We start from the raw sequence: 22354 nt of genomic DNA, 5'->3' as shown, positions 1-22354 counted from the left end.
AATCTGCATTTAACTACATGCCTGGGTGATCCATGGAAGCCCTGCTTGTGAAGCCCTGCTGGAGGCCAGCTTCTGAGAGTGATGTGTAGGTGCGGATAATTAAACCCAATGCTTGCCTTCATGTCCCTATTCTTTAATTCCCTCTCAAATGGACTTATCTATAGTTTGAGGCGAGAATTTATCTTTTAAGACAGAAGCACTTCTAACCAATGGCAATGCATCTTTCTAACACAGCTCAAGAAGCTTTGGGGACACATGAAAAGAGAAGTGGGGACCTGGCGTCACAGCTGTGTGACCTGGAGAATATCTGCTCACTCTAGGACGCCAGCTCCATGCCTGGCACAGTCTTCTACGTATTTGAACAGGAAAAGGTATGCATCAAGGTATTTCTGAGAGCCTCACTAATGTGGAGGGAAAATATTGTCCCTCCTGTCGTTTTTTTGCGCTGCCTGATAGCTGAGTCATACTCATTTATAGTCATGAAAAACAGAGGTGGAGAATAACGAAAGCTCCAGTGCGCAGAGAGTAGATGTAATCACAAGACCCAAGAATTCCTAGCTCTTATTCCCTGGCTCTAGCAATGGGACCACACACGTGAAATCATCTTTTGTACTGATTATTGAGTCCTCCTTTACAAAAACCTTGCCCTGGGAACCCTTGTCTCCATTTCTGAGGCTGTGCACATGGAAGTCATGAATGCCACCTCGTCTGCTCGTGGAGGGGAGATTTGCTTTCTGTATTTGCACTGACATCTATAGCCTGTGTTACTCTTCTTTGATGCCTCGGAACTATATCCAAAGACGGCTATTGTCTTACTGCTTATATAAGAAAATCCTTATCTTGGCTTTAGAATCAACACAGAGTGCTAAATGGCAATATTGATGAGTCTGGGGAGAGAACCAGAGTCTGGGGAAAATGTGAATGAATTTCTTTTTTTTTAAAAGGCAGACTTAGTGGAAATTTATAGCACTGAATCCAATCCCATTAAAACGGGTTGTAAAAAAAATAAAGTTTCCATGCCGCTAAGCTGCTTTTATGTGGCAGTGGCATCTCGGCAGGCAGCGTATCTGTTTGTGGTGCTTCGGTTCCAAATCAAGCTGGTGCAAAGGTAGTCCTCAGATCTGCTGTCTTCACTTAGGAGTCTTCCGAGAGAAACATCCGCCAACTCAATCTCTCTCTGACTAAGAGACACTGGAGCCCTCAGATGGGGAAAAAGGAAAAGTTTAATCAAGCACAGTTTCATAAATACCTGTGACTCATTGTGAGCCCACACTGCAGAAAACTGACAGCAGGAACACATGATGCTGACCTAGTTTGCCAGAACAAAGACAGGATTTACTTTTTTGGTTGTTGTGAATTTCTCTTCTTTATTAAGGGAGAGGAATTTAATGGACATTAGTTCTTAAGGAAACCAGAGGCAGATAAGGGAGGGAGGAGCTGTGTCTCCTTTATCCTCTGTCTTCCTTGCCTGGCTCGGCCACCAGGCCTCAGCCGCAACCTTCAAAACCCTTCTCTGTCCACTGAAGTGGCAGACTTCTTTAACCTTTGACCTAAATTGTGTTTGAACCTTCATCTTGAGGAAGCAAAGATTTGAACATTAAGCCACTAAAGACTTCAAAAGCCCCTGGATTTATGTCCTGTTCTTTAGCAAGAATCCCAATACCCTTGTCTTTGACCAGCAAATAAGGTGGAATCTGCTCATGCCAGTTCTAGTAGTGAGATACGCTTGGTGAAGAATTATCATCAGGAGGGGGTATTTATTTTCCTTCTTTGTTCGTTTGGTTTCTAATTTCTGGTCACAGAATAAATGTGAACTTAGCTTCAGCAAGACTTTCATTTCTGCCTCCCTGAAAGAACCGATAGGCACTTAATTAAACATTGTCGTGTTCGTATTTTAGGATCCAGATTTAGAAAGTCCAGAAGTTAAAATATCACACAGTCTCTTTAGAACAGGCTGCACTTAAAACGACAATGGCTGTTTTTATGGACTGCCCTCTATATTCCCCACGAAATTCATGGGAGATTTGCACTTAAACATAAGCACACCCAGATGAAGATATGCCTCAAAGAGAATATCAGAAGGGCAAAGTAAGTCTGAGAGGATTAACAGCAGAATAAAACCCAGATTAAATCAAATAACCAAAGAAAAATTAGTAGAAGAACAAGAAAGCTTTTAATGTTTGTAACAGGGAAATGCCAACCTCAGTGCATTGAAAAAGGAGGGATATCCAGCTGACTTAAACCAAAGTCCAAAACTAACTCTGATTTATATTTGTAACTCTTCTGACTTGCTCTTTAAAGAAATAATTTACATTAGTTTTATTTGTCCTGTCAGTTAAAGTAACTGAGGCTGCCAAAACACTGTCATTTCTTATAACTGATTACTCCCCCCTTCCCGTGGCTGTCATATGTGTCTCAAGTGCATTTGTCTTTGGAATGTTGTTCCTTTATTGCCTTTTGTGGGACCTGTCTTACTTTGGCATTTTTACTGTGGTAGACACATTGCTATATTACAGTAGGCCAAAGGTCATCTACACAGCCATCAATTCTAAGAATGATTTTTTGGTTAATAAAACTAATTTTCTTAGCTGAGGGCCACTTGCTGTGAGAAGGATTTATATCTGCCAGATCATATTTTGTAGAAAGTGGTAGAATGCCAATCATTAAACTATTATTTATGATGTTCTAATAGTTTGTCAAAAACCAAATTTTCTTTTTTTTGAGATGTAGATTTTAAGTACAATTTGAAATTTGAGGTTATGTGTGAAGTGACATGATGAAGCAAATATGTGTTCTGGAAGAATGTTTAACAAGTATTGTTTTCCTTCTGGCTCAGAAAGTACCTAGGCAGAGAGAACAGAGATGAAGTGCTAATTAAGAACCAGGATTTGGAGCCACAGAAATGTGGAGTAGAAAACTGTCTTAGCCATAGGCACTGATCTTAGACAAGTTAATTAACTTCTCTCAGCCAAGGCGTTTTCATCTGTAAAATGGGCATGACAATAGTACCTACCTCCTAAATTTATTTAGAGGATGAAATAGAATATGCACAAAAAGTGCTTGACCCTGTAAATTGTATCAGTCCAGCTAGGCTGCTTATACTGCATAACAAACAGCCCCATGTTCTCACGGGCTTGAAACAACTAAGTATTTCTAATTTATGCTACATGCCCACTGTTGGTTGGCGAGGTGGGGGCTTTGCTCATGATAGCCATTCAGGGGTCCAGGTGATGGAGCAGCCACCATCTTGGGCTTTGTTGGTCACATGCAGAGGCCAAAAGAGCTCTAAGGGTTTCATGGCAGCATTAAAAGACTCAGTCTAGAAGTGACACACCTCTCATCAAATTCCTTGGTCAGTATCAGTCATATGACCTCACCTTCTCACAAAGGGGCCAGGAAGGAATATGCTCAGGAGGCAGAGAGCTGGAAATATTTGGAGAACAGCATTAATGGCTACCACAAAATGCTTTACATACATACGCACACATATGTGTGTACACAAAAGTATATATGTATTGTGTGTGTGTGTGTGTGTGTGTGTGCATGTGTGTAGAGAGAGAGTGAGCACCCAATTCTCTTTTTCTACAGGTGAAGCAGGGAGAGTTACTGCAGGACATCAGTATCCAATTAAGGCACCATAATCATATCTGGAGTCACCAGACAAGCCACAGGTGAGAGGGTCCACCCTACAGAACACTCCAGGCAATCTAAGGAAAGGAGTGGGATCAAAAGGGCACAATGCATCTGGGCCCAGTTTCAAGGAGAGTTTCCCTAATTCTACAGGGAAGATGCCCTTCCACCATTTCTGCTAGATATTTGGAGGAACAGTTTTATGTGAAACAATCTTTTCTCTCAGTAAGTCCATTCAGCACACATAAAATAATTGGCAAGAAAGAGAAGAATTTATATGGGTGACCTTATCCATTGACCAAAAGGCCCCTACAGTGGCAACTGTTGGGTAATGGGACACTCAACTGCAGTCAGGGGGCTGAGGCAAAACCCCCTTGCCTGGTGTGACACTGGGCAAGTCACTTCAGCTCTTAGATCCTCCGCGTCCTCACATGAGAAGCAAGGATAAGTCCTGCTCAGCAGGAAGTTAGAGTCATAGAGCGCAGATGAGCTCACAGTGAGAACTTTGGAAGCGCATTGCAGGGCCACAGACACACAGAATACATCAGTGGTCTTCATTCATTCATTCATTCATTCAATTTATCCCTCAGGGATCCCAGATCCTTCCTCTCTGTGCACTTTAGAAAATAAACATTCCTCTCAGTTCTATTCATAAAATCATTTTCAGAAGCAGAGTTTCACAAATGAACTCTGCCCTGGTTGGTGGTGACATGCACAGTGGGGTAAAATGCCAAGCGCCTCACCAGCAGGCTCGGGGGAGAAGCTATCCGCGTATTCCTGGACTCTTCCCCATGGGTCAGAGTTGCATTCCTGACACAGCCGGTGGGACAGAACCTGTCAGGGAGGCCTTGGCTAAGTGACAAGTCTCCAACCTAAGAACCTGCTGCGCTGCCCTGCCTGGGTCTGAGCCACTCCCAGCACAGCCACTTCCCCCCCTGAGGCCCGAGGGCCTCCTAGAACTGGGCACTTGGCAGAAAGAACCCTGGGCTGGCAGTTGACAAGACCTGGGTTCTGGTCCTGCCTCGGCTGCTGAGAGACCTTGTTCAACCCACTTAACCTCCCTGGTCCTCAGTTTCTTTTTGTGCAAAATGTGGGATCTGTATTCTGTTGGTGGTATTCACATTTCTTTCCCTCATCTTCAGAGCCAAGGGAAATTCTGTAGTCCTCAAGATAAAACAAATATCAGCAGAGCTGCTCCTTCTGACTTTATACATGTTCTCACTCTGCAAACCTTCCTCAGCTCCCTGTGTCCTTCCCATAGGCTTCTGGTGCCTGAAAGCCTGAGAACGCCCCACCTCTTTATGTAGAGACTTATGAGCCTTTATTAGGATGTGAGAGGGCTCACACGTTAATCCATTGTTCCTTTTTTGGGAATTAATCAGTCAGCTTGCCTTCAGTCACCTCTGTAGAACTTGGGAACAGAATATAGACAGAAAAGATCAGATTAGGGAGAAACAATTGCCCCAGCTGCTCATTGGAGACCCGGTTCTGGGGCAGAATGAGAAGAGATTCCCCCAGAGTCTCAATGTGTCAGGATCATGTGAAGAAGGCCTCAAGGACCAGAGAGTTATGAGAGAGGAGGCCCCCGGTGATGTCCACTCACCACAATTTTACCTGAAGCCAAACCTTCCCTCACCAATAGCCCTACAGCAGTTATTTCAGGTCCCTAAATATAACTCCTAATAAGGTAGGAGGAAAGCAAGAGAAATGTTGCCTAATTTGTAGCAGGGAGCAGGTGGCATCAGTAAATACCAAATGTGGGGTCTTCTGAGCAGGAGCTGTTACCTCCTCTCCCTGCTGCAATGTCCCCTCTTTGCTTTCCTCCGGGAAGCAGCCTCTGGAGGTGACACGCAGATAGGAGCCACACGGAACAGCTGCTGTTCTTGAACCCTTACTAGGGACAGCCCTGTGCTTGGCGATTGGCACACATTATTTTAGTTAAACATTAGCAACCCTCTGAGCAGGGCGAGTGGCTGTCACTCTTCCCTCAGCCTAACATCTCTAGAACAAGACACAGTGTTAGACATGATGAATTAAGACAGTTCTCACAGAGCCAACATTGAAACCTCATATATGTCCAACTCTATTTCCTGTACTTTTTAAAAAAAAATCATTATCCTCTTTTCTTTCCCTTTCGCCCTCTCTCTATCTTCCCAATTTAATCACTGTTAGGGAAAAAATTAACTTAAGGAAAAGAGCATAGAGAAAAATATGGAATCTCTGCTTTATCACCGGTTTGCCATATATACCTGCTTGCATGTTTTCTCTACTTAAACCCATCTTTGGCTTTCTAATGCCTGTAGAGAAAAATCCAACCTCCTTAGTCTCATTTTTCAAGATCTTTACAGTCTGATGCCACATCCTTTCCAGACTTATTTGACCTCCACCGCATCATCAAGTGCAGTGCCAGCTAATCTAACTTCTTGTTATTTCCCAAACATGACAGGTACCATCATGCCTCTGTGCCTTTGCTCCTACTGTTCCTTTTGCCTGGAATTCCCTTCCCTCATTCATTTGTTTGTTGATCCCACATATATTGAGCTCCTACTATGTGCCAGGCTCTGGGGCTATAAAGGTGAATAAATCCAGGTCTCTAACCTCAACCGGCTAACAGTCTGGTGGGACGCACAGAGAGATGACAGGAAATTATAATACAGTGGGGCGGGCACATTACGGCAGCTCTCTGGGGGAGATCTGACCCAGGTTTTGAGGCTGGGGAGGGAGGTGCAGGGAATGATTCATGTCAAGGGGCTTCTCAAAGGAAGTGATGCGTAAGTTAGGACTTGAAGAATAGCAGAAAGAAGAGGTTTTCCTAGACGTGCAGGAAGGAATGAGAGAACAAGCAAATATACGAAACTGACTTAAATCTTGCAAAAGTGGATTAAGTGAGAACAGGTGGGAAGAATGACAGATGAGGCTGGGAGGGGCTATGGGTGACATAGAAGAGTTTAGACTTTTACCTTGAGAAAATGGAAAGCTAATGAAGGATTTCTCTACTTAGTAGGGAAATGACATAATCATATTAGCAATTTTGGTTAAATCAATTTGGAAATAGTTTAGGGAAAACATCACAAACTTACATATTTACAAACCTTTGAGCAAAGCTGGTCAAAGGTAAGAAAAGACATAGGAAAATTCTTCACATCCTTAAAGAAATGTATTTCTGGGACTTCCAGTGGTCCTAACCAGTGGTTAGGACTCCGCGCTTCCACTGCAGGGGGCATGGGTTGGATCCCTGGTTGGGGAACTAAGATCCTGCATGCCGCAAGGCATGGCCAAATATATATATATATATATATATATATATATATATATATATATATATATGTATATATGTATATTTCCTCTCCTTTTCTTGGAGACATGTAGCCCTATTAAACTGTCTTTAATTTTTCCATTTTTAGTAGATACAATAAATGAATAAAAGAAACATTTACTTTTCTCTTAGCTCTAAGAGTTGCTAACAGTAAATACTTGGACGTGTGACAATGCTTTGACTACTCCACTGGGCACGTGGGGCGAGGGCTGTAGGGAACTCTGGTGAGCAGATCAGGCCCCACCTAAAGGGTGAGATCCCCACTCATCTCCCCACTCATGTTCCCAGGCAAGCATGTAGGCCAGATTGAGACCTCCGCTTTTCCAAAGAAATCTTAAGATTTCAAATGTTAACATAAAAATATACTGATTTTGAATACTGACCAAAAAAAAAAAAAAAAGCAAGCAGGTCAAACTAGAATTGCCAGAGTTAGCAAATAAAAGCACAGGACACCTGGTTAAATTTGAATTTCAGATAAGCAATGAACAATTTTTAGTTAAAGTATAACCCAAATATTGCACGAGACATACTTATATTAAAATATGACGTGTTGTTTATCTGAAATCAAATTTAACTGGGAGTCAAACAGACGCACACACGGATCACATCAGGAGTGGGAGCTATCAGATGATGCCCTGTGGTCCAGATCACAGAGGTTCTAGACTCTCTGGGGAGTGCCACCCTTTTGTAGCAAATAGTTCATGTCATCACACTTATTGTGCTGAAATAAAATTCATAGATGATACAACCTATCACACGTAATGTACTTTTTAATTAACGTAAGGCCTTAATTATAAGATTAAGAGGAAATAAAAAGAAAATTATTTCAATAGGCAATTGCTTTGGCAGCACTAGTGACTGTCTGGTGAGACGTTTGAGAGTTGTATGGGACACGTGGCTGCCCAGGTATCGCGGGGTGTCTAGCTTCCTTGTGTGACTGCCCCACAATCTTTGTGACAACAAAAATACCCCCTCAACATTTCTAAAATGCCTCTCGGTGGGATGCTGCCCCGAGAGATAAACACCAGTTAGAGACAGGATTGGCAGTAGGAGAGGGAAAGGCAGAGAAAGGCATATGAAGTTGGGAGGCCAATTAGGAAGTGACTGCTTTCATCTCAGGGACGAATATCTGGGGAACCAGCAGGAAGTAGGGGAAAGGAAAGGAGGAAGTAAGTGGGACCATTCAAATAGGCAGGGAGTACGGGGTAGGAGTTTACTGTGGAATGAATGAATTCCATTTATTGAGGTTAAGATTTCTGTGGAAGGCCTAAGAAAAGCTGTCTTCTAGGTTGTAGAATCCGTGAGTGTGGTACCCAGAGGTCTGGGCTGGAGGTAGAAATGTAGGAATGAACAGCGCATCATCTATGCGTTCTGAAAGCCTTGGGACTGGATGAGATCCCTCACAGGCAGACTGTATAATAAGAGGTGATGTGGTCCATAGACACAGCCCTGGAGAACACTAACCTTTAGGAGATGTCCAGCCTCCACTGTGGAGGTATGAAGGAGTTTCCAGAAGGAAAGTGGGCAATCCAGGAGAAAATGGCATAATAGAGGCCATGGGAGGAGAGGTAAGTGGGACCAACTCTGCAGAGAAAAGACTAATTCTATAGAGAGAAGTTCTACAGAGGGACAAACAAGATAAGAGTTGAACAATATCCAATTAGCAGATCCCTGGTGACCTGAGTGACATGCAGTTTCAGGCAGTGCTAGGTGTGGAAGCCTATTTAGAGGTGATAAGGAAATGCAGATAAGACATGCAGACCACTCTTGTAAGTGTCAAGGTTATGAAAGAGTACAAGAGCCTATTCAGCTTTTAAGGCCCTCCTCATTTGAGGTCTCTGAAGTTTCCCTTACCTTCTGCATTCCTTAGGATGTTTTTGCTGGTAAATAATAGAAAACTGAACTCAAACTTGCTTAAAATGTAAAATCCAATGGTGGCTTTAGGCTACTGAAAAAATCCAGTGTGGACTTTAGGCATGGTTCAATCAGGGCTTTGGGTCCAGTTTTTTGAGTTCTTTCCTTTGTGAGTTGGATTTGCCCTCAGACTGATTTCCTTATTTTATTTATTTATTTAACAAATATTTATTGGGCATCTGCTGCATGCTAGACACTGTCCTAGGCTTTTGGAATAGTAAACAAAACTGATAAAATATTCCTGCCCTTGTGGAGCATACATTCAAATGGGGGAAGACACATTTAAAAAAAATATATATATATATGTATATTATATATATATATATATATATATATATATATATGCACACACACAGTTATAAACGTGTATATATGTATATACACACATATATGCAAATCATATAGCATGTTAAATGATGATGAAGTCTATGGAAAAAGAGGATCTCTCCAGCAGCTGCATTGAAAGTAGATTGCAAGGGAGCAAGAGTGGAATCTGGAAAACCAGTGAGGGCCTCTTCTAGTAATCCAGGCAGATGACAGTGGTTGGACCAGGGTAGCGGCGAAGGTAATGAGACATAGTGGGATTCTGGAGAGACAATGAATGTAGGGATAACAGAATTTCCTGACAGATTGGATGTGGGAGTTGATAGAAGAGTCAAGAATGACTCCCAGGTTTTTGTTGTAAGCCATTATCTGAGGCGGGAAAGGCTGTGGGTAGAGCAGGTATGGGGAGGAAGATCCAGGCTTGAGTTTTGGACATGTTGAATTTTAGAAGTCCACCAACATTCAGGTGTAGATGTTGAGTAAGCAGAGGGATCTGAGTCTGCATTTGGGAGAGGAGTCTAGACTGGTGAGACGTCTTTCAGCATTGTCACCACACAGATAATATTTAAAGCCATAAGTCTGGACGAATCACCAAGGAAGCAACAGAAGGTAGAGAAGAGAAGACCAAGGACTGAACCATGGGGACCTCAAAACCAGGAAGACTGGGAGAAGAGGGGAATGAGTGAAGGAGACTAAAGAGACTCATGATAGAAAGAAAATGGGAGGAAGGGTGGACTCAGAATGGACCAGTTTAGGTTCCTTGAACCAGTCTCTACAGGCAATGAAAATAATAGCATCCATTTTTGAGCTAAACACTTGAAAAGGGTCTCAGATTGTGCTGAGTGGCTGGACACTTATGAAGACTCACCCCTGGAACCTAAGTGGGGGTCAATCACTTACAATCCCACCCAAAGGGAAAATTGAATATTGGGAAGCAACCAGTAAAGTGAATTTACCATCTTTCCACACATCCTCCAGGGGAAATTAATCATTTCTTCTCATGTGCCCTCAGAGACTTTCCTTCAGATGGATAGTTTTACACTTACTATTTTGTGACACAGCTGGATGTCTATTCACCGATTTCTTCTCAGGTTGTTAGCTCCTTGAAGAGAAGCTGTTACTCATCTTTGAATCCCAGGACCTAGTCCCGGTGAATATTTGTTGAAGTGAGTTAAATGTGAACACGTGAAAGTGTGTCAATTTTTGGTCTTTCTGTGGAGCCTCCTGGGTCATCTGAAGCCTTAAATTTAAAAGGAAAAAATTTAAAAGCCTTGGAATAGTTTGATCCATCTGTTATATAAACACATAGATCGTCTTCTGGTTAAAAATTGCTTTTATGAAGTTATTTCTTAATAATTGTGGCTGCAAGAACAGTTAGTTCTTCAATAGCTTTGAGACAGAGAAATCTGAAAGATGTCCTTGGTAACTGAACACACAGCTAATGGTTGAGAGTTAATGAAAGGTGCCTAAAGGACCTGTAAGGACCTATAAATTCATCATATATATATATATATACATATATATATAAAATACTGGGACTTCCCTGGTGGCGCATTGGTTAAGAATCCACTTGTCAGTGCAGGGGACACAGGTTCAGTCCCTGGTCCAGGAAGATCCCACGTGCCGCGGAGCAACCAAGCGCATGTGCCACAGCTACTGAGCCTGTGCTCTAGAGCCTGTGAGCCACAACTACTGAAGCCCGCGTGCCTAGAGCCCGTGCTCCAGAACAAGAGAAGCCACCGCAATGAGAAGCCTGTGCACCACAACTAGAGAAAGCCCACGCACAGCAACAAAGACCCAATGCTGCCAAAAATAAACAAATTTATAATAAATAAATAAATAAAATACTGTGTGCACATATATATATATAAAGTTTATGAGTGTTGATTAAAACTCAAATGATAATATAGTTGGCCAAAACAGTCTAGTGCATCATGAAAGTAAAAGCCTTAGGAGGAAACCAAATAGACAGGCATGTGCTCTGCAGTTTAAGGCTTTTTCTCTATACGGTAATGATTTTTTTTGTTGGACATGATTTGTCTCACAGCATCTCTCAGTCTGTACGGTGAAGGGTATTAGTACAAGGTCTAGCTAATTCTGTGCTTGGCCACAAGTAAAGTAACCTGGACTTTCTTAGAAGAGAATAGAAAAGCCAAAATATTTTTCTGTCTAGTTTATGAGTGAAAAAAAAGAATACCAAAATGTAAACATCCAAAATATTATAAAGTGTATTATACCCGTGCACTCTATTATTGACTATATACTTTTTGGAAATATTTTCCATTGTTACCTTCTTCCATAGACATATTAGAATATATTTGTCCACATGGGTATTTTCAGAAATTGAAGCACTAGTATAACTTCTTTAAATTACAAAAGATTCCAAAGATTTATTTGTTTGCTTGTTTGATTTTACAAGATGATGGGAGGACCACTGAAACAGTCCTTTCGAATATTTGAAAACATTTCATAAAAAAAACATTTGATCCAAAAAAACATTTGATCCTTATCAAATAAACTGTCAGCATTTAAAATTTCCTTTTGAAGACAAATTCTTTCAGTTCTTGTAAAAAGCATTGATTGTAAGAATGAAGAAACCAGTCACTGCCATGGAAGCTGCCAGCTCAACCTGCACAGGGTGCTTGACAGTTCTTGGATTATTAAGCAAGTCACTGATTTTGTTAGGCTGACTCTCTTAGCAGTGAAATTAAAAAGACAACACATCTGAAAAACCAGATAATATAATGAATAAGACATTTGGTAAATAAGAGCAATTAAAAATCAAAAACAGTGGGACTTCCCTGGTGGTGCAGTGGTTAAGAATCTGCCTGCCAATGCAGGGGACGCAGGTTCGAGCCCTGGTCCGGGAAGATCCCACATGCCGCGGAGCAACTAAGCCCGTGCGCCACAACTACTGAAGCCCACGTGCCACAACTACTGAAGCCCGCATGCTACAACTACTGAAGCCCACGCACCTAGAGACAGTGCTCCACAACAAGAGAAGCCACCACAATGAGAAGCCCCCGCAACGAAGAGCAGCCCCCGCTCACCACAACTATAGAAAGCCCGCCCACAGCAACGAAGACCCAATGCAGCCATAAATAAATAAAAATATATATATATAATTTTTAAAAAAATCAAAAACAGCACACATCTGAAAAAGCAGATAATAGAGCAGGTAAGAAACTTGGTAAATATGACCAAATAACAATGTTGTGAAATCTCAACCTGAATCAGTTTTCCAGGATACGATTCTACATCAAGTGATTTTTTACCCCCTTTACTAGGTCTATCTAGATTTTTGAAAAATCAAGATAAACTCCAAAGTTGACAAAGAAGTTGTTCTCTTGACTGGGGTAAGGCTAGAAATGCAATGAGATGAGCATGCAGGTACTTTAAGAGGAGAGAGTTTGTGTTAGGGAGACATGGACCTTTCCTTAGCACAGCTCCCTCCTCCGTTTCTGAGGTGGGGACCCAGTGAAATAGGAATGGGAAAGCAGAGTTTGAGTGGAGAGTGCACAGGGCAAGGGCAATGGAAGGCATGAGTTCTCCCATGAAGTGTTTTCCCAGTTTGGTGGTAGTGATGGTTTTATGTTGTTATTCTCTGTTCACTTGCAGAGCTCTCAGATCTCTTTGCTTGTGCCCTTGAAAATGGCATTAAATGATTCTGTAGGTGTGCATTTGAGAAAGCCAATGCTATGTCCTATTAATCCGCTGAGCTACTTCAGCAACTTGGAAATGATCAGAGCGTGGTTGATGACCGCGGTGGCCAGTTTGCGAAAGCTTTACAGAAGGGCCACGAAAGTCACTCCGTTTAAGGGATCTTCCCTTCTGTGGTCACCCAAACCTCTTCTGCCCAACAACTCAGCAGCCTCCCTGTGGCCATTGTAGCCATGCTTCCAGGACACAGGGTCATTTCGGGTGGCAACCGTTGCCTTCTTCTCCCTACAGGGAGCAACTTCTCTTCATAAGGATTCTTTTTCCCAGCAAGCAAAGATGACCTGGAAATTTGATAGTGCCAGGGTTACAAGCTATACTTTCTCAAGAGAGAAATATTATCTTATAGAAACTAGCTTTTATCCTGCTGAGAAACTGTACTATGCTGTAGGGATTGTCTCTTATTAGAGCCGTGAGAGCTGAGGGAAGCATGTAGGACTATCTTCCCCACACCAAAAAGGCTGCTGGAATCGTGTATGACCCTGAAAAGAAACTGCAGTATGACTTAGGGGGGGAGCTGGGGGAAGACAGAAATGTCAACATAAGCCAGACCATTCCTTGTGCAGAGTGAGCTTGAATACGCTTAAACACACCAGGAGAAAAGTTCTCAAGGTTTTGAGACTCCTAGGTGATGGTGGAATTCTTGGCTAACTTCCTAGAGCATTATTAGGCATTATAAACGTCCTTCGAATCCATGCAGTCTCATAAGAACAAAAAAATTGTTGTGGGGATTTTAGTATTTAATCTTCAGGGGTTCGAAAGCCTTTTTGCCATTTCTCAATAAAAACAAACCCTTATCATATAGAATAGGGTAGAGAAGACTGGGAAGTAATTTTATAACAAATAAGATAATCGACTCATTAAATAATATTCACTGAGCACTTCTGTGTGCCAGGCACCGTTGAGGGGATGGGGTTATGCAGTGACTCTGCAGGCACGGTCCCTGCCCTCATGACTCTTACACTCTAGTGGGCAGGACAGGTACAGAGCAAGTGTGACAAGCTAGTCATGCCTAACGAAAAGGTGAGGTTAGGATTGACAGTCTCCCAGCTCAGAGGGAACCAAGGACATCTCCTTGTAGGATTTGGACATCCAGTCTACTAGAGAGAATGCAACCTTAAAAATGCTCATGATTCCTTTCTTTTTCTTCTTCACTAAGCTGTCCTTTGGACATACAGAACCATGTCCATGGAGGACCCTTATTCTTTCTTAGAGACTCTGAAGGTCTCAGTTATTCTTGTGCAACACCTTACAAAGAATACATGCTGTTCAGGGAAATCAGCTTGGTGCTTTGTGACCATCTAGAGGGGTGGGATAGGGAGGGTGGGAGGGAGGGAGATGCAGAGGGAAGAGATATGGGGATATATGTATATGTATAACTGATCCACTTTGTTATAAAGCAGAAACTAACACACCATTGTAAAGCAATTATACTCCAATAAAGATGTTAAAAAAAAACAGCAATCTAAGAGAAAATTAGGAACATGAATAAACAATTCATAAAAAAAAAAAAAAGAATACGTGCTGTGTGTTATAGGGGTTGTTATGTTTTCTTTTTTGGCTTTTCAGATATATTTTCTCTCACAGCACCTTCTCACAATCTGTTTTACTCTGTGATTTTCCTTACCATTTTCAAAACTCTATGTACATCTATGTTAAACTAAGGTTAAACTAAGAATTCCCAAGTATCTATTTGTCCCAGTCAGAGATATAAGATCTTAATTTCTAAAGAATAAAGATGCTCACATTTGCAAACTTGAACAATGTCCATTCATACCAAACTATGAGCAGAAATACTTTTTCTTCACCTGAAAGTCTGTGCTAATAATTTTAGCATTTTATTTTCTAATTTTAATGATGGATATTTTCAAATATACACCAAAGTGAAGAGGATATATTGAACCCCAGCGTACTCCTGATTTAAGCTTCAAAATTTTTGTAAATTTTATTTTATCAATATAGCTTCCCCCATCACACACAGATTTCTTTTTTAAAAACTTCTGGAGTATTTAAAATCAAATTTCAGACATTATATAATGTCACTCACAAATACCTCAGTATTCCTATCTAACAGATAAGGATATTTTAAATATAACACACCATTACCACAACTAACAAAATTAATAAAAATTCTTTTGTATCATGTAACATGGCCTATAATCAAGTCCCCCAACTAATCTAAAAAGCGACTTTTTGTTGTTTGTTCAAATCACGATCCATAAAAGGACCATACGTCATATTTAGTTATTATATTTCTCAAATTTATTTTAATCTATGATGCATCCCCTTCCCTTTTATTCTTACCATTTAGTTTTGAAAGGACCAGGTTGTTTAACTTGTTGACTTTCCCACATTCTGAATTTGGCTATTAGCCTCCTTGTGGCATTGCTCAGCTTATTTTTCCATCCCCTGTATTTTCTGTAAACAGGTAGATTTATAAGTGTGATTAGATGTAGGTTCTTCCTCCCCTCCATCCCTCTATCCTCCCTCCCTTCTTTCCATCTTTTCTTTCTTTCTGGCAAGAATATTCATGGGTTGCTTCACATCACAAGACACTTAATGTCTAGTGGTGCCTCTTTCATGATGCTGAGGTTAATCTGAGGGTGCAGGTTTTGTCAGATTGATACATCCATTGCAAAGTTCCCATCAACTTTTCAGCTAACTGTTTTACATTCATTGATGATCTTTGCATAGATCCATTATTTTCTCATGAATGAATTTCAATTATAATATTAAATTTTATCAACCATAATTTTCAATCTCAAATGATGTTAGCAAACTTTTGTAATAGAAATATCCTAAATTGTACTGTATTGCATTTTCAATTTAAATGTTTTTAAATTAGGAAATATATTGATTACAGAAAAATTGGAAAATATAAAGTATAAATTTGAAAATTAAATCACACAAAATCTTTTAGCCAAGAGACAATCATATTTATGGCTTGATGTATTTCTTTTTCATCTTTCTTTTAAACAGCATATTTAAACAAAATTGGGACCACAGTATATTCTATTTTATAACTTACTTTTTGCTCTTATTAATCTGTTTTGGATACCTTTTCATATTAAAAATGCAGATCAACATTTTTACCTTTAATGCATATGTAAATTTTCTTAAAATATATTCTAAAAATGGAATCTTTGAAATAAAAGATATTTTAAAAAATAAACTTTTTATATATATTTCCAAAACTCCAGCTAGAATTTTCCTACTTATAGTGTATCATGAGCACTAATTTCTTTTCATCTTTAATAACACTGAATATTATAATTTTTTAGATTTTTTGCTAATTTTACACAAAAAATATTATCTGCCCAGTTATGTCTTTGATTAATTACTAAAGAGATTGAAAATTATTCATTTGTCTATTTTTAAAATTTTTCTTCCATAAAAAAATTTTTTCTTCTCTTCTATCAATGCTTCTATTAACATGTTTGTACTTTTCCTAATAAATTATGATATCAGATTAATATTTTATCTGTAATATTTTCAATTATATCTTGTCAGTTTGCCATTTTCTTTTTTATTTTGTTTGTGACTTTTTAATGTTCAGAAGTTTAAAATTTTTATGTTGCCAAATGAATCTATTTCTTTTCCTTTGTGATTTCTTCCAAGGCCTTAATCTTTAGTAAATCCCCATCTCAAGAGCTCTTAAAATATTTGCCCATATTTTCTTTGACAGCTTTTTTTTTGTTTTCATATATTACTTTCAACATTTTAACCTATCTTGAATTTATTTTGGTTATAATGTTAGGTAAAGCTCTAACTGAATTCTCCTTCCTACCCAAATTCTTAACCTTTTTCCCCAACTCCATTGTTTGTCTGAATAATTTACTCCTTCCCCATGTGCATTGATATGCATTAATTTCTGTTACTGGATTATAGTTTTTTTCTGTACTGTTGTTCTGTCAGCTCCTTCCCCCACCATTATCACTTTTTCTTAACTATCTTTATCAGGCTTTAGTACTAAAGTTATATTAGCATCATAAAGCAAATTGGAGGGCTTCTCATCTTCTGCTATGATCTGAAAGAGTGTGAATGATATTGGAGTTACCTCCACTTTAAAGGTTAGGTTGAACTCAGCTGTAAAATCATCTGATGGTTTTTTGAAAATGGGTAGATCTTCAGTCACTTTTGTAATCTTTCACATGTTGATTACTCTTTTCAAAATTTTAATGTCTTCTTGGGTCAATTTTGTTATTTACGTTGTTAGTAAATCATCTATTTCTTCTAGGTTATCAAATTGTTGCCATAGGATTTCACATGATACATCTTATAATTACCTTAATCTCTTTCTTGTGACTATGTAAATTCATTCTTTTTTTTTTATTGAGATAGCTTTTTTTGTTGTTGTTGTTTTTATTTATTTATTTATTTATTTATTTTTATTTATGGCTGTGTTGGGTCTTCGTTTCTGTGCGAGGGCTTTCTCTATTTGCGGCAAGTGGGGGCCACTCTTCATCGCGGTGAGTGGGCCTCTCATTATCGCGGTCTCTCGTTGCGGAGCACAGGCTCCAGATGTGCAGGCTCAGTAATTGTGGCTCACGGGCCTAGTTGCTCTGCAGCATGTGGGATCTTCCCAGACCAGGGCTCGAACTCGTGTCCCCTGCATTGGCAGGCAGATTCTTAACCACTGCGCCACCAGGGAAGCCCCTGTAAATTCATTCTTAATCTCGCAAATTTTCTCTCTAGTTCTTTCTTTCCTCTATTCAGTCTAATAGCAATTTATTTATTGTTGTTTTCATAACATCATTTTTTGGGTTTTTTTTTCCTTCTTTCATTTTTGTGTTTCCTATTTTATTAACTCTATCTTTTGTCTTTGTTAATTCCCACTGCATACTCTCTTCAATATATTTTATGGTTTTTTACTAATTCTTAAGATGGGTATATTAATTTGCTAGGACTTCCATAACAAACTACCATAGAGTGGGTGACTTAAACAACAGAAATTTCTTTTTTTTAAATAAATTTATTTTATTTATTTATTTTTGGTTGCATTGGGTCTTCGTTGCTGCGTGCAGGCTTTCTCTAGTTGCGGTGAGCAGGGGCGACTCTTTGTTGCAGTGCGTGGGCTTCTCCTTGAGGTGGCTTCTCTTGTTGCGGAGCACGGGGTCTAGGCTCACGGGCTTCAGTAGTTGTGACACGTGGGCTCAGTAGTTGTGGCTCGCGGGCTTAGTTGCTCCGAGGCATGTGCAATCTTCCCAGACCAGGGCTCGAACCTGTGTCCCCTGCATTGGCAGGTGGATTCTTAAACACTGTGCCACCAGGAAGCCCCAGAAATTTATTTCTCACAGTTCTGAAGGCTGGAAGTCCAAGATCAAAGTGTCAGCAGATTTGGTTTCTTCTGAGGCCTCCCTCCTTGGCTTGCAGATGGCTGTCTTCTCCCTGTGTCCTCACACAGTTGTCCCTTGGTCTGTGTGTTGTCTGTGTCCTAATGTCTTCTTATAAGAACACCAGTCGTATTGAATCAGAGCCCACCTCTATAACCTCGTTTTACCCGAATTAACTCTTTGAAGGCCCTATATCCAAATACAATCACTTCTGGAGGTACTAGGGGTCAGGATTTCAACATACGAATTTTAGATAGACATAATTCAGCCAGTAACAGTGAGTCTAAATTACTTTATTTTCAAATTTCTTCAAACATGAAGGAATTTGAGTCTATGCATTGTTCCCTGAATATAAACTCAGTTGGTTTAATATAAAGTATTAAATGTGAAGTATTCTCCTTTCCATGCTTTCTAGATAGTATGTAATTTCAGTTTAAAATTTCTCTCTGATTCAGAGGTTATGAGAGTGTGCCTTAACTTCCAAAATGTTAAGATTTTTTTTGTTGTTAAGATGTTTTTAGTCATTAGTTTTTATTTACTTCTAATTTTGTGTGTTCAAAGAGTAGTCTACCTTTCTAAAATTTTTAAAAAGTTTTCTTTGTAGTCAAATACACCATCAATTTCTCCATGTTTTATAGTCATACAAAAATGCACACTCTGAATTGGTAGGAAACAAAGTACATATAATTTTTTAAAATAAATTTATTTATTTATTTATTTAATTTTTGTCTGCGTTGGGTCTTCGTTGCTGCGCACAGGCTTTCTCTAGTTGCGGCGGGTGAGGGCTACTCTTCGTTGCAGTGCGCGGGCTTCTCATTGCGGTGGCTTCTCTTGTTGCAGAGCACGGGCTCTAGGCACGCGGGCTTCAGTAGTTGTGGTGCGTGAGCTCAGTAGTTGTGGCTCACGGGCTCTAGAGCACAGGCTCAGTAGTTGTGGCACATGGGCTTCATTGCTCCGCGGCAGGTGGGATCTTCCTGGACCAGGGCTCGAACCTGTGTCCCCTCCATTGGCAGGCAGATTCTTAACCACTGTGCCACCAGGGATGTCCCCATATAATTTTATTACATCTACTTTATTGCTTTTATTAGTCAATTTCTCTATGTCCTTATTCTTTTGTGTACTGAATCTTTCTGCTTCAAAAGAGATACTTTTTAAATTGCAACTGTAACAATGGACTATTATTCAATCTTAAAAAGAAGGAAATTCTGACACATGTTACAGCATGGATAAAACTTGAAGTCATTATACTGAATGAAATTAGTCAACCAAAAAAGACAAATATTGTATGATCCCACTTATATGAGGTACCTAGAACAAATTCATGAAGAAGGAATGTAGAATTGTAAAAGGAGGAGGGAATGGAGAATTATTTTTTAATAGTATAGTATTTTAGTTTTGTAAGATGAAAAGAATTCTGGAAATTATTTGTGTAGCAGTGTGAATGTACTTAACACTACTGAACTATATACTTTAAAATGGTTAAAATAGTAAATTTTAGGTATGTGTATTTTACCACAATTTTAAAAATGTTTTAATTAAAAATAAAATAATGGCATGGGGAAAAAATAACAAATATATTGGATGTATAATAAAAATAATTATAATAATGACCAACTTGGGAATTATAAAAATAAATTTGAATGAGAATATATACCATAATAACTTGTGAGACTGTTAGATATAATTAAAGTTAAAATTTACCAGGTCCTATATTGTAAAGAAAAAGGATACAGATCATTGATTGACTAACTACAGTGTTCTAGTCAATTATACATATTAAAAACTTTAAGAGCAACCATTAAAACACTACAGATCAGGGACTCTCCTGGCAGTCCAATGGTTAAGACTCTGTGCTTCCACTGCAGGGGGCATGGGTTCGATCCCTGGTCAGGGAACTAAGATCCCATGTGCTGCATGGTGCACTCCCCACCCAAAAAAAAAAGATTAAAAAAAAAATTACGGATCAAATGTGTATCATTCAGAACACTAAAGAAAAGGAGAGAGTACAGAGAAATTAATTAGTTTAAATAATCAGGAAAGAGAAAGATCAAAGAAGGACTAGTATGTTAAATATTAGATGTATTCCTCATGGATCTCTCCTGTTTTTGCATCTGGTAAGCAGAGGCACTGGATCCCTTTGTTGCAAGTACCTTTTCAAGGGTTTTTGTACAGCAAACAGCCTTGGAAGATAGAGATTGTGTCTCTTTCCAGAGCAAAGAGTAGGTTTGTTGACTATCCAATATAATAAAGATAATGTCTCTCTTTGGGGCAAAGGTCAGGCTGGCTTACTACCCAGTATAAAAGAATTGGGCTCCCTAGGATCAGGGCTTCTCTCCTATAGACAGCCAATTACATGAGCAGGCATCATCTAGCCCTCTTCTTGATGCTCTGTGAAAACTGGGCATTGATGCAGATGATGATACTCTGGCATCTGCTATTGCTATGAGTAATAAAGTTCTTTGTCTCTGATAAAAAATTGCTGCTGAAATTTTATTAGGTTCTTGCATTTGTAAAAGTGTTTGTTTTATATATTCAGTTGTAAGGTTATGTGATGTACATGGGTTTGTGACTATTACATCTTTTCACAACCTCTTATTTTTATTTTAATCATCTTCTGTAATGCCATGGTCTCCTAGTTTTCTACTCATGTTTTCACCATTGCTTAACTGCACATATTCCTCTGTATTCTGTTTTTCTTCTCCTACTCCTCTAAATTCATATAAATCTACATCTCTTATCAAGATCTCTTTTATGAGCTCAAGACTCATGCAGCTAATTTCTGCCTGGATATCTCTACTTGGTTGTTGCCACACACAGCTTAAAAAGCAACATTTCCCTCCCTCAACTCTAAATCTTCCTTTTTTTTCTTTTAAGCTTTATTGTATTTTGTTTTTCCACCACATCAAACGTGACATAATCCAAGCAACTTGCCTAATGCAGTGCCTGATACATTTTGGGTTATCAGAAAAGTTAGCTACTATTATTAATAGAGTCCAAGTTTATAGCTCCATTGTAAATTTCAACTGTATACAGTCATGGGGTACTTTTTTGCCTCACTAGCACCTTAGGGTTAGATCCTTGATCTTTTATGAAAGTCTAATCAAACAGCACAAGAAAGAGATAAATGAAATCTCAACACCTATTGAGGGGTAAAACATGTCTTGTTCACTGCCAGAGTCAGATGCTATAATGGGAATCAAGGTACTGTTCTGTCCCGTGTTTCTTTTTAATGGCCCAAGAATTTACTTGACTCCATTAGTTGCATTCTTGATTTCCAATGAAGTGACCAATTTATAATAGGTTTGAATGAATTGAATTAAAGTTTGATGAATAGCCTAGATATTTTTTGTTTTCTCTTTTGAATCCTATTTAGTGGCAGAGAGCATGTTTACTTGCCTATTGAGCAATGGGTTTGACCATTAATTAAGAATCAGCTCCAGGAATTTGATTTTGCAGAAACCTTCAGTATTCTGGCTGCGTTAAGGCAAGTTGAACCGTCACCAAAGCACAGGCATGAAAGCACTAGCATGTAGTACATGGTCCAATTAAAATAAGATACAATAGAAACTGGTAACATGAAGACTTCTCTCTAATTATTCAAGCTCTCCCTTCTCTCCCCATCACCACTCACTCACGCACCCTTTCCAACATGGAACACAAATTTTGTGTCTGCATAGAAACTTCACTTCTTTTAATCGACTAACAATCAAAGAAACTTGTCATTGATAAGCTTAAAATCTTGCCCCCTTTTCTCTCATCTTCTGCCCTTTGTCTCATATATCTTTCTCTTCTGTCACAGGCATTCAGGACTTGGATAAAAACAGGTCTTTATCTGCTCACACAAAAGAAAATTAAAAGAAGAAGGAGGAGAAAGAAGAAGGAAATGGGTAAGAAAAAGGTGAAAAAGGAGAAGGAGGAGGGGGGAGGAGGAGAAAGCTTTATCATCAAGTTTATTATTCCCATAATGGTAAGCTTTTTATTTAAGGGAACATGCCCAAATTTCAGAACTAGTTTATGTTCTAAATAACATAGGTGATTATTTGCCTTTGTGTTTATTTGTGTGTCTGGCTATGACTTTAGATAGATAAAGGGGTGGAATGCCCAGATGATGAAGGCCAAT

At 39.4% G+C, this 22354-nt stretch overlaps 1 long non-coding RNA gene across 2 annotated transcripts in view; it reads left to right on the top strand.

The window, feature by feature from the left end:
- Window positions 1–291: 291 nt before the first annotated feature.
- The window catches only part of LOC132360644 (uncharacterized), a 41595-nt gene continuing 19532 nt past the window's right edge, over window positions 292–22354 (top strand). Inside the window, exons 1-3 of one of the 2 annotated variants that reach the window (XR_009501141.1) lie at window positions 292–371; window positions 3589–3671; window positions 22034–22072. This is a non-coding gene — a long non-coding RNA (uncharacterized LOC132360644). Of the gene's footprint in view, window positions 372–3588; window positions 3672–22033; window positions 22073–22354 lie in introns of those variants that run through there. The other variant, XR_009501142.1, reaches the window with a different exon arrangement.

This window comes from Balaenoptera ricei, chromosome 2 (genome assembly GCF_028023285.1).
Source record: "Balaenoptera ricei isolate mBalRic1 chromosome 2, mBalRic1.hap2, whole genome shotgun sequence".
Classification (NCBI taxonomy): domain Eukaryota; kingdom Metazoa; phylum Chordata; class Mammalia; order Artiodactyla; family Balaenopteridae; genus Balaenoptera; species Balaenoptera ricei.
Note: the sequence above shows the minus strand (reverse complement) of the source record. Positions and strands in the feature narration are given on the sequence as shown.